Source organism: Fukomys damarensis, unplaced genomic scaffold (assembly GCF_012274545.1).
Source record: "Fukomys damarensis isolate Sample0158 unplaced genomic scaffold, DMR_v1.0_HiC HiC_scaffold_5, whole genome shotgun sequence".
Taxonomy (NCBI): Eukaryota; Metazoa; Chordata; class Mammalia; order Rodentia; family Bathyergidae; genus Fukomys; species Fukomys damarensis.
Window position 1 is genome coordinate 57938198 of NW_022900917.1, and position 12815 is coordinate 57951012.

Genomic DNA, 12815 nt, shown 5'->3' on the forward strand with positions numbered 1-12815 from the left:
ATATATATATATATGTATAAAATCTATCTACCATATATTCAGTATGAAAACTTGAATGACATACTTTAAAACTTCATAAAATTTTAAATAAGGGACAATCATGAGAAATATGATATCAAAATTATCACAATTATGAAGCTACAGTTTATGCCATGTGTTTGGTATGTCTACACATATGGATAATATATAACTCACCTGCACTGAACTTCCATACATCATTGTTTTCACTTCTGGAAATTAGGGCACCAGCTCTGGAAGTTCTGGTCTCTTGCCAGCAATCATGCAGGACATGCAGAGAGCACATCCTCTCCTCTTTTCTCGGCATAAGCCCTGCCCTCAGTCCATGAAGAAGAGATGGAGTTAGAGAGTACAAAGGTAAGGAAGATATTTTCTTCACAATTCCAAAGATTTTAGCCATGGACAGGGAAGAGAAACATTGAAAGAAACATCTACATGACTGGCTACATGTTTAGTGGATGAGTGTGTAGAACATGATGCTGGATATCATCATTCTGAGACAGCTTCCTTGAATCATTAGATATTTGTTCACAGCACTAACTTCTTTGCTCCTACTCTTGTCCAATCCTCAGATTTTACCCAGAAGCCTCGCACTTCGCATACAAAATATGAATTAGTTCACAGGTGGTTTTCCTTACCTGGAATCTTCTGTTTTCCACATCTGCCCATTTACCTAGATGTAGATTCCTACTTGTCCTTCAAAACAGTAATCAGATATTATTCACTCTACAAAATATTTTCTAATCTCTCACTCCACATTTAGTGACTCCATAATCCAAAGTTTCTCTCATAGTTTTCCCTCATCACATTTTACTATTTACATTATTTAAAAAAATTATGATCATTCATTAAATTCCTAAATCTTAGAAACTCATATCTACTTAAAAGTTACCAAATCTAGCATTACAGCAGACATTCAGCTCATATCCAATAAGTGTGCTTTGAGTGAATGTGTAGAAAATAGAGGAATGGCTGAATAATAACACAAATTATACCTGGGATGGGAAGAAAAGTCAAGAAATCAAGACACATTTTATCTAGGTCTTAAAGACTATGCAGAAATTTTCCAGATAGAGGTCTGAGCAAAGTACCACACATAGGGAGTAGTGTTAGGAAAGTCGCACCAGGGATTAATATGGTTGGACTAGGATGTAGGAATGATTCAGAGCTAGGTTCTAGAGATAGCTTTGAAAGTGTAACCAAGGGTCACACTATCAAGTTCATTTAATTGAAAAGCCTCAAGAATTTGTCTGTAGACTTTTGAAACTCTAAGTTAGACTCAATTTATAGAGAACGTTGTGGGTGAACTTTAGATTGGGCCAGTCAAGATTTTTCAAAGACATGGCATCAACACATGAAGAGAATTCTCTTTACACTGTGGAAGAAGGATTGGCTTGGGGGAAGACTGGAGACAGAAAGCTCAGTCCAAGGTCATGTACAAAAGTGTCCTGAGATAAGATAGGAGCTGAGGCAAGGCAGAGCAATGAGCTGAATGAGAATCAGAGGCCTTACCAACACCCCAGAAATTCAACTCCATTCAGTCATTGGTGAGCCATTGAGAAAATAGCCAAGAAAGTGAAAGAATTTTCACTCATCCATTTATCCAATCAATGCTGAGTCCTTACTTTAAGCCAAACACTATTCTGCTACCTACAACTCTGGGGAGTTAGCATCTTGTTAGGGCAAATACACACAATCAAAACCTAGGTATACTGTTTAGGATTACTCCCAAGTGAGGTGCGGGCCAAATACAAATATTGCAAAAATGACAATATGGAACATTTATCTATTAGAAGAATAAGAGTTTTAGGAGATGGGGATTAAGAGGGAGATGTTTGAAGAAGCTTTTTTCTGGAAAGAGCTGTGTCATGATCTCCTTGTCTCAAGTGGTGAGGGATGGAAGGGCCCCCTTCACTTTACATAAGAATTGTAAGTGTCTTTCAGGGTCCAGGAGAGAATGGACAGGTGTCTCCTACCTGGAAGATCTATGATGGGGGCAGAAGTCTAAGAAAGTAGCTGCATTACCATCAGAGTAAAATACAAAGATAGTGTGTGCACTGACCTGGCTTTTATTATATGTGAGAAGATGGTAAGTCATTGGAAGGTTTTGAACAGAGCAATAGCAGCATTTGGTGTATGTATTTAGAGCATCAGCCTCTTCACTCTGGGGACAAGACTGGCAGCACATCGAGAAGAGTGTAACTTTCAAGGGTCCAAGTGAGAGAGGATGGTGGTTTGGTTTATTGCAAATACAGTGCATGTTGAGATGTTGATTTGGGAAGAAATGATCGTAGGATTCACTGATAGTTTGGATATGGAAAGTGTGAAGGTAAAGGAAGGATAGAAAGACAGATCCCCCTGTGAGGCTGCCATCTCATGAGTAACGTAGATGAGGAAGAAGTCTGATTGTTAGAGGGTTAGGGAGGATTAACAGGTGTTTGGATTAATTTTGAGATATGCTCAAAGCATTAAGGTATCAGGTACACAGTTGCTCATATGGAACTGGTGCTCATGAGAAGGCATAGGAATTTGAGTTATAAATTCAGGAGTTTTGGGATTATAAACATTATTTAAAGCCATGGCATTCTATGAGATTGTTTAGGAAGTGAGTGCAGAGAGAGAAGAGAAGAGAAATAAGAATTTAATTCAAAGAACTTCCAATATCTCTCCTTCCCAGCTAGAAAGGGAAGGAGAGACTAGCGAAATAGAGAGGGAGTGGCTGCCTGCTTGTTCCCGCCGTCAAGCTTTTCTCTGCCTACCCCACCATCTCCTGCCAGCTGGCTCCAGGCTCTGCTCCTTCAGCACAGCAGGGCTCTCACATCCCTGAGGGTGAAGCTTCGCTGAGGCAAGGAGGAGAGTCTTGATCCCACACTGCTGTTCTCTAATCTAATGTGACGTTAGATTTAATTGTTTTCTCAAATTGACTTACGTCTTATTCCTTTGTCAATCCTATCAGAAGAAATTTACCTTGTACTGTTTGAAAACTGCCTTCTGAAATATTGTTAGGTACAGGTACAAAAATCCCTACGATGACTGTGATCATAATGTATATAAAACGTATAAATCAACAAAATTAATTTAAAAATAAAATAATTCGATCATAAACATTTCATTTTTCTAGTAATATTAATTTTCATAATATAGCACTGAATCAAACCTAATAGAATCTTGAATTTTGCATTTGGAAACTTTCATCCAGTGATGCTTCCTTACATAGTAAGCTGACATTTTCTACTAAATATGAATTTAATGTTTTAAAAGGAAAGCAACAAGGATTATAATTTGTAAATAAGTTACCTTTACTGACTGAAATCATGGAGTCTTCTTTGTAATTATATTCATTAAGTATTTCACATAGTTATTATGTTTTGTCTTCCCATATTTTTCTATCCTATTGTCATTTAAATGTTAAAAGCATATGTACTATTAATTTGTTTCTTATACTTCCAGCTGAGATAAAAGCAATTTATTCTCAATGTGCTATAATATGCCCAATATTTCAAGCAGCAATAAACTTCCTCAAGGAGAAATAAAGCTTGCATTCTTCTTCAATTATAGTTAGCTGGTTTATTCATGGTTCACAGTCCTCCTGTAATCTGTACGTGGCTTAAAACCAGAAATGAAATGCAGAATAAGACCATAGTTATGGGCATAGGGGAAAAACAATATTTATTTATGGGCAGTTTTGGTCAAAGCTGTTTCTAGTTTCTACTGAGATGTAAAACCCCAGGTGGCAATCAACCATGTCCGGAAATTGGATTTATGGGTTCAATTGAGAGAGTGTTACAGTCCAGAGCATTTAGAAAATTGTCGAACCTTAGAGTTGGTGAGAATCTTATGGCGCAAATTTAAATATAGCTTTTACTATATATGTAGCAAGTGAACTTCAGGTTCTGAAGCCAATTTGAAACAAAAGGAGGCAAGTGTAGATATACACAAAAATAGAATGTCTTCATTCTTATCTCTGTGAAATATATTTGTAGTAAAACTTCAAATGTTGTGCATCTTACACTGGTTCGTGTAATTTTGTATCACTTCCATTATAGCATCATTCTGTTTCTTATTAAAATTTTTTATTGATGTAATAATGTACCACGCTTGTTTGAAGTCCTAAAAATAAGGCAGTAGGGACATACTGTGCAAACCAAGGGATTTTCTTACTCAGGGTGACTCAGTTACCCTAGGTACTAGATGTGGCCCCTCTACTATCATTCCTAGACTCATCCCAGCTCAGTTTTGAAGGTGACTTTCACTAGAGGAGCAGGCACAATGCTTCACTGCCTGTTGGGCTCCGGTGCAATGCACCTGCTAGGGCTTCCCAAACACTGGCCTCTTGTTCTTCCCTTTCCTCCATGCTTATCCTCTTTAGGGTCTTTTTTCAGCCCCTCTGACCCTTCATATCAGGTCTCAGCCTGGAAGCACAGACCCTCACTTGGCCAGGAAGCCTCTTGGGACATGAGCCTTTATGCATGCATATCTCTTTTACCACCTATAATTTTTGATCTCTCCTTTGAATACAAGTCCTTACTGTACCTGCTAGTGAGTCCTGTTCATTTTGAATACAGCCAACCTTATTGATGCTTATGGAAAAGTGACTTTATTTGCCTAGAACTCTAGAGGTTGAGGGAAAGGTGAGTCATTGTACGACATGTATCATCTCCTAAGAATCAATTCTTCACGTCTCTCTTTTTATACACTACTTTAACAAACAAAGCTACTCATTCTGGCTAAGTAAAAGCATATTGGAATATTTCTCTTCTTTTATTTTAGTCCTGTGGTCTATGTCCTTTCTGTCTATGCCATGTTCTTCCTTAGAAATCCTATGGTACATGTCATTTCAGGTTTCTGTCCTAACCTTATCCTCTCATAGTCAGATGGTTTAGCTTTTACTCTTTAGTATATATTTTTTCCTTCATTTGATTTACTTTCTTGTTCATTTTTCTTCACAGCATGAACTCTGACATTTCTACATTTTGCTTCCTTTATCTCAAATATGCTATACTTTTTCCATTTTCAAAATTTTAATAGACACATAAATTGTGTGTAACTGCCCATTTGGGAGATTTTTATGGAAATGGTCTCAGGAGGAAACATCTGACCTGATGTATAATATTGTCCATTGTCATAGTGTCATAAAATTATGGTGCATGAAGGAAATGTAAGATTATGTAGTTATACTCTTGGCTTTAAATTCAGCCAATGAGTTTTTTTTAGCAAGTAACTGGCTAGGTGAAGGGATATGATTCAGGAATTAGAAGACATACAACAAATGTAGTACATGGGGAAGGGAGATAGTTACTGTTTTCCTTTATTGTGTTTTTCTAAAATTTTCTGTAGCATACTGTATCCATGAGAGGAATATGGCATTATTCATACTGTAGATTTCTTCCTTTTTCCTTGGAATCCTTATAGGAAGGGGGAAGCATTTCAATTTTTTTTCAAAGAGCTTGACTTTGATTGTAGTAGAATGCTGGTACACACTACTGCCTCTCACTTGGCTATTAGCTTATACGTACGTGGGTTATATGCCTATTTAGCATTGATGGGAAGGGAGTATGAATGGCAGGTCTTGGGGAAAATATCCCTAACCTTGGATCCTATCTAAAGTTTTAAACCATATATATTTTCTTGGATTCTTCTGTTATCTACTACCAATCAAATGCCAAACATATCTGCTATATAGCATCTGCAATCCTCAACCAACCTGAAATGCAGTATAAGTAACCCTGATATCACAGCATGAGTTAAGTCAAGTGAAGAGATGAGTGTAGGCATTCTTGGGACCCAAAGCTTACTCCCTTTCCTTTGATGATCCTTCCACCTCCTGTAAAAGGCCTGTGCGGCCCTCTTCTGTGCATTTTCTTGGGACTACACCTGTATTTTCTAATGTGTAGGGGTCCTTCACTCCAGGCCCTGATTTCTTCATTTCTAGACTACATTTCTCAGCTGGTCCATATCGTTCTCTGTCCCATTATACTTCCTCTAAATTATAGCACTAACCACACAATTCTCTTAGCTTTAAAACATTTCATTTCTCTAAAACAAATGGAAAACCAAAGAGTATCTCAGCCTTTGTGGGTAATCATAATATAGTCTGTATCTACCTTTGAGATTTCTCTTCCTTGTTTCCTCTACCCACACATGCAGAAGAACCCATATTTCCCTGTTCATTTTCATTCACTCATATTATTTGCATCTTCCTTTTACTCTCATTACTTTCCCTGCATTTGGATTGTTAAATCCCTCTCTGCTCTTTAAGGACTATCTCAAACATCAGTTTGTCCTCAAAGATGTTACTTTTATTTTGCCTCATGGGCTCCTTTAGTGTTTCATGTTTCTTAAGTGGCATTTATATTCTTATATCTTTTAAAGATTTAATATATTCTCCAATGTAATTAATTCTCTCTATATATTCCTAGCTTCTAACACAGGAATTTTATGAGTCAGCACACAATATAAATGTTATGGTCTTTTTCTAGCTTAACAGAAGTATGGAAGAAGTATGGAATGCTTTAAAATCTGTGTCCTCTGCATTCCTCATAACTCTGGCTTTTGCTTCACTTCAGCAACTTTCTCCCATTTTATTAATAATTATTTAAAAAATTTTTATTGAGTTTATTGGTACAATCTAAGTATACAATTACGTTCATTATTGGGATCCTGTACCTTTACATGACAGGTCTTGATTCTCATTTTTTCCCCTTGTCCCTGCCCTCCCTTCACCCCTTCCTTGCTTCCCCATTTACAAACACTTTATTTCCATTTTTTCATTTTTCTCATATTTTTTCCTCTCCCTTATTACCTTTCCCCCACCCTTTCCACGTTCCCTAAACCTTTAGCCTTTTACTTCCTATTTCACATTATTAATTTTCTCATTAGGATCTTGTGTACTATTTTTGTTTTTCACACCAGAGAATCTATTCTGTATTTCAGTTAAAGAAATCTCTATATGAACATTAACAATAGGGAATTCTAAAATAAAACTAAAAAGGAAAGTAAAAGAGAAAAGGCAATGATGTAAAATTAAAATAATACTTAATTCTGAAGATGAAACTGGTCCTTGAACATATTTAAATTGCTTCTTGCTCTTGTAGTCTTACATTATTCTTTTTTCATTATTTAGAGAATATTAGTTTCTGTAGTCAAACCCAAGTAGATATGACCTTACATATTTTTTTCTCCATTAAAATAATTATTGAGGTAGGATTTATATAACATAAAACCATTTTAAAGTGAATAATTCAGTGGAATTTAGTACATTCCCTATGTTGTGCAGCTGTCATCTCATCTTATTCCAGAACATTTCAACACCCTCCAAAGAACCCTGTACTGTAAGCATTTGTTCCTGGAGGCGGGGTGAATTGTTCCATCATGGTCCCTGTCTTAGTTACTTTCTCATTACTGAGACAAAATACCTGACACCCAAAGTTGAAGGAGGAAAGGTTTATTGTAGCTCACAGTTTGCAGAGGTTTCGGTTCATAATTGACTGGCTCTACAACAGGGTGGCATCGCAGAGGGGCATCATAGAGGAGAAATGGTTCATGTCAGGCAGAAGGCAGCAAGCAACAAGCAACAATCCTTATGTCTTTTCCAGGTTACCACATCCTTAATGTTAGTATCGCACCCTTGATCCCAGCACCACATACCCTAGATCCAGCTACTTCCAAAAAGCCCCACCTATGAATGCATGGTGCTATGGGGGGGCATCTAATCTAGACATGAGCCATAACTGTCCCTCTGATTTTCTGCTGTAAATCAGCAGCAAGGGAAGGAGGATGACTGAATGCATGCAGTCCTGAAGAGATGATTGATTCTTCAACTCTCAGAATAGGGTAGGAATGGGATGCAAAAGGTTTTTAGTCTAACTGCTCATCCTATATTCTGATTTTCAATAAGTAGAAATTCCAGAGGCTTCTAGTGCAAGCATATCTTAAACTTTACATTTGTGTTGGGGTTCTCCAGAGAAACAATCAATATGAGAATGACCTTCCCCACTTCTCATTTTAAGGAAGTAGCTTAAGTAGATGTGGGGATGGCAAGTATATTACAGTGGACCCTTGACTTATGAACTTTATTGGTTCCCAAGGGCTGGTTGTAACTGAAGTTGGTTGTAAGTTAATACAGCTGAGATCTGGATGTTTACCTAGGCACACACTATAGGCAACAAGAGGCAGATGAGTCTTCCATTAATCTAATTAACCCAACTTGATTGTATGTCAGGCCGGTCATAACTTGAGGGTCTACTGTATCTGTAGAGCAAACTAGCAGGCTGTAAATTCAGGCAGAATTTCTGTGTTGCAGTTTTAGGCAAATTTCTTTCTTTCTTCTTACCTTAAATATTTAATACAGTGCATTACCCCTGTAGAAATGGAAAAAAAATAACATTTGTAGACCAATATGGCTGTTAACTTCTGTATAATGCCAACTCAACACAGTAAATTGGGATAACTTTTCCAAAGTCGACAGCACAAAGTTTCCAAAAATTCAATTCTGTGTTGCAGTTTTAGGCAAATTTCTTTCTTTCTTCTTACCTTAAATATTTAATACAGTGCATTACCCCTGTAGAAATGGAAAAAAAATAACATTTGTAGACCAATATGGCTGTTAACTTCTGTATAATGCCAACTCAACACAGTAAATTGGGATAACTTTTCCAAAGTCGACAGCACAAAGTTTCCAAAAATTCAAAAAAAAAAAACAAAAAAAAGAGAGAAGAGTAATACCCAGAAAACAGCAAAATTCTGTTGCTGTTGTGGTACCTGGCACCATTTTTTTATTAGCATCTTTTTTTTTTTATTAGCATGAACCCCATGACTCAGACATTGGGCTTCAAGGCCTAGACTGAGTTCCCCAACCTTCTGAACTCCACACCATTCTAGTACAGGTTTCCTGTGCCCTTTATTTAAAGATATTCAATGTTGGGACCTCAGAAAAATACCCTCTATGAACACTTCTGCCTCTGCAGAGTGGGTCCAAAGACTGGCTCAATCAGGAGGTCTGAGATTATGCACGGGGCGGGTGTTCAGGGGTGCCCAGGCAGCCCTCCTGGTGCTGGAGCAATGGTGGCTGCCAGTGGGGGAAGGCAAGGCTATCTTATTAATAAGTCTTTGAATCTACCCAAATGCTGGGATCTCAAGTTCAAAAGTATAAAAAATTTCTGATCAACCACCAAATCTCTGCTTCCTTATGTCATATTTCAGAGTTCCTCAATGGGACAATTCTGTTTTATCTTAAATCTTTCCACTGATTCCACATCTAATTCTTTCTACATATAGCTGCTATAGATTAGAATTGGAATGTCCTCTAAAGTCCAATGTGTCAAATGCTTGGTCTTATGTTGGTGTTACTAGAAAGTGGTAAAAACTGTTAGAAGGTGAGGTCTAGTGGAGAATTTTGGGTAATTGGGAGCACGCTTTCAGTGGAGATTGTGAGATGTTGGTCTCTTATGTGCTGCTTTGCCCCTGGCCCAAAAGCAAAATGGCAACTGACTAGTGGCTATAACCCCCAGAGTTGTAATATAAAACAAACCTTGTCTCATTTAAAGTTATTTTGGGTATTTAGTTAAAGTAATGGAAAACTAACACAGTATCTTATACAGTCATCCTTCTGTTTCCATAGGATACACATCTTTGAAATCAACTACAAGTCAATAACATGAGAGACAAATATCTTTACTGGACAAACGCATACTTGTTTTCTTGTCATCATTCTCTAAGTAATACAGTACAGCAATCATTTATGTAGTTTCACTCTTCATTGAGTATTACAAGTAATCTAGAAATTATGTAATGTCTACAGGGAGATGTATATATTACATGCAAATAGGACACTATTTATAGAAGGGATCTGTGCATCTATGCATTATAGTATCATGCAAATAGAACACTATTTATAGAAGGGATCTGTGCATCTATGCATTATAGTATCTGCAGGGATCCTAAAATAAATCCTCTATATCAAGTGACACAAAATTACTTTCCCTTTTATGCCCTATGTACTATTCAATGCTCTTCTTATGCTTCACATTCAAATATTAATTAAATATGAATCAATATCAGTTTGTATTTATTTCTACTCTATTTCATTGTGTTGGAGAAAACCACATATAACTGCACTGTTTTGAATCACAATAAATTAATCTTAAATATCAGCGAGATCCTCAAATAATTTAGACAGTTTTTCTTAGGTAGGAGGAAATGTAAGTATTCTCAAGCTAGTAGAAACATTTTCCTCGGTGAGATGATTGCTGCTAAGGGGTCAATGAAAGCACAAGCCAAAACATGACTACGGCTCAGCAGTGAAGATGGAAGGATAAGAGCTCTCTCTCCTCCTCACTGTGATGGCTCTTTCAAGTGTGTTCCTCTCTCTTTAGAGCAACAGTTCTCTTCCTCTTCCTGGGTGGCATTGTTGTCTACATTTCTGAAACTCTGCTAAAGTTTTCTTGGTCATTACCTGTGATTGTCCAATAGTCTTGCACTATAGAGAATATTGCTATTTTTTGCATATTTTCCCATGAGTTTGTATGAATGCTTTCTGGATGCCAAACTCTTTTAGGAGCTGGGTTGTAACACTAAACTAAACATTTAAGGACACTGCTAATGAGAAGATTACACACCAGCAGGGAAGTCATGCATTAAAGTTAATAAATAAGCACATCGACTGTTGACTTTGGAAAAAGTTATCCCAATTTACTGTGTTGAGTTGGCATTGTACAGAAATTAACAGCCATATTGGTCTAGCAATGTTAATTTTTTTTCCATTTCTATAGGGGTAATGCACTGTATTAAATATGTAAGGTCATATCTACGTGGGTTTGATTATCAAAACTAAAAACTATTCTCTAAATAATGAAAAAAAAAATATAAGACTATAAGAGCAAGAAGCAACTTAAATATGTTCAAGGACCAGTTTCATCTTCAGAATTAAGGATTATTTTAATTTTGCATCATTGCCTTTTCTCTTTTACTTTCCTTTTTAGTTTTATTTTAGAATTCCCTATTTTTAATGTTCATATAGAGATTTCTTTAACTGAAATACTGAGTAGATTCTCTGGTGTGAAGAACAAAAATAGTACACAAGATCCTAATGAGATAATTAATAATGTGAAATAGGAAGAAAATGGCTAAAGGTATAGGGAAAGTGGGAAGGGTGGGGGAAAGGTAATAAGGGAGAAGAAAAAATATGAGAAAATGACAAAATGGAAATAAAGTGTTTGTAAATGGGGAAGTGAGGAGAGGGTGAAGGGAGGGCAGAGACAAGGGGAAAAAATGAGAATCAAGACCTGTCGTGTAAAGGTACAGGATCCCAATAATTAATATAATTGTATTGTATACCTAGACTGTACCAATAAACTCAATAAAAATTAAAATAAATAAATAAATAAGCACATTGAATGAAATTATGTATGTCTATGACATACTGAGGCTGATATATCTCTATCTATCTATCTATCTATCATCTATGTATAGAGAGAGAGAAAGAGAGAAAGAAATAGATAAATAGATGATAGAAATGGAGGTACATGTCTACATCCTGGCAGAGATGTGGGCAGGAGAGTAGTTAGGGTGTTTTCTGGTAAGGTAGACTAGAGATGGGGAGATGGTACTGCCTCTGCCTCGGCAGATACCGGTGCAGGAGTTGGATGGGTGCAGATTCTGGCTCTCTTTTGAAGCTAACCATGTGAATATGGGATGTTGGAGAAAGAAAGAAGTCAAGGATCTTGTCAAAGTTCTTGGCTAAGCATTTAAAAGGAAATGCAGTCATCAGCAGAACTGGAGAGACTGTGGGTAAAATGTGTCACACAGAGGAAAAATCAGGATTACAGATTTGTGTATGATAAGTCTGCAGTGTCTAAAATATAGCCAAGAAGGATGAGGAGCAGGCAGTGAGGGCTCAGAACACGAGACAAGGGACTGGGCTAGTCATGTACTATGGGTGTTATTGGCATCTGTAAGTGTTCAAAGCCTCAATACCGGATGGTGTTGGGTGTGGGTAGAAAAGAGAACTTGGGACCCAGCCCTGCATTCCAGCATAATATGTTGGGTAAAACAGAAGGAAGTGGCAAAGAGATCACAGAAGAAAAGACTGTTAAAGTAGTACATGATCTAAAAGAGTGTGGAAGCCAATGAAGAAAGTATTATGAGGAGATGATTGTTACTAACTAGGTCAAATACTGTTGAAAAGTGAAGGAGCAGACTAAAAATGGAATGTTCTCTTTAGCACTGGTGATAAAAATGCACTGATGTTTCTTCTTGCTCTAGTGACAATTTAAAATGTCTTCCCATGGACTTATTTCACATATTTTGCTTGCATTTCATAATTGGCTTTGCCTTTGACTTTAAGGAGAAAATTGAGAGCAAGTTCTAAGGAACATCACACAGATTTTCCTTGTGACTAAGGGATGGTGATGAAGTGGTATCCACTTCCCTCATCATTCATTTCTGCACATTTCTCTGCGATACTCTTTACTTCCTCTTTTTCAGATCATTTGAAGTACATAGTGTTTACATTCCTTGTGGGGAGTTGATACATACATCTTAATTACTTTTTATTGTGACATTTTCCCAAGAATAGTTTCAATACCATCCAAATCTTTGTTCCTCTGAGGGCCTTCCTCAGTTTTCTTCTACTAATTCTTTCCCCTTTCTCTTGGCACATCTCTAAATGTTTTCTACTATTTTGTTTTCCTGAGCTCTGTAATCTCTCTTCCACTTTTGCAGCCTTCAATCTACCTTCCATACAGCAGCGTTATAACTACCAATCTTTGTTTAAAAAATAAACCAGGCTCTGTCGAAGT

At 37.0% G+C, this 12815-nt stretch overlaps 1 protein-coding gene across 1 annotated transcript in view; it reads left to right on the forward strand.

The window, feature by feature from the left end:
- Pxdnl (peroxidasin like) overlaps positions 1–12815 on the forward strand; it is a 442040-nt gene that overhangs the window by 253964 nt on the left and 175261 nt on the right.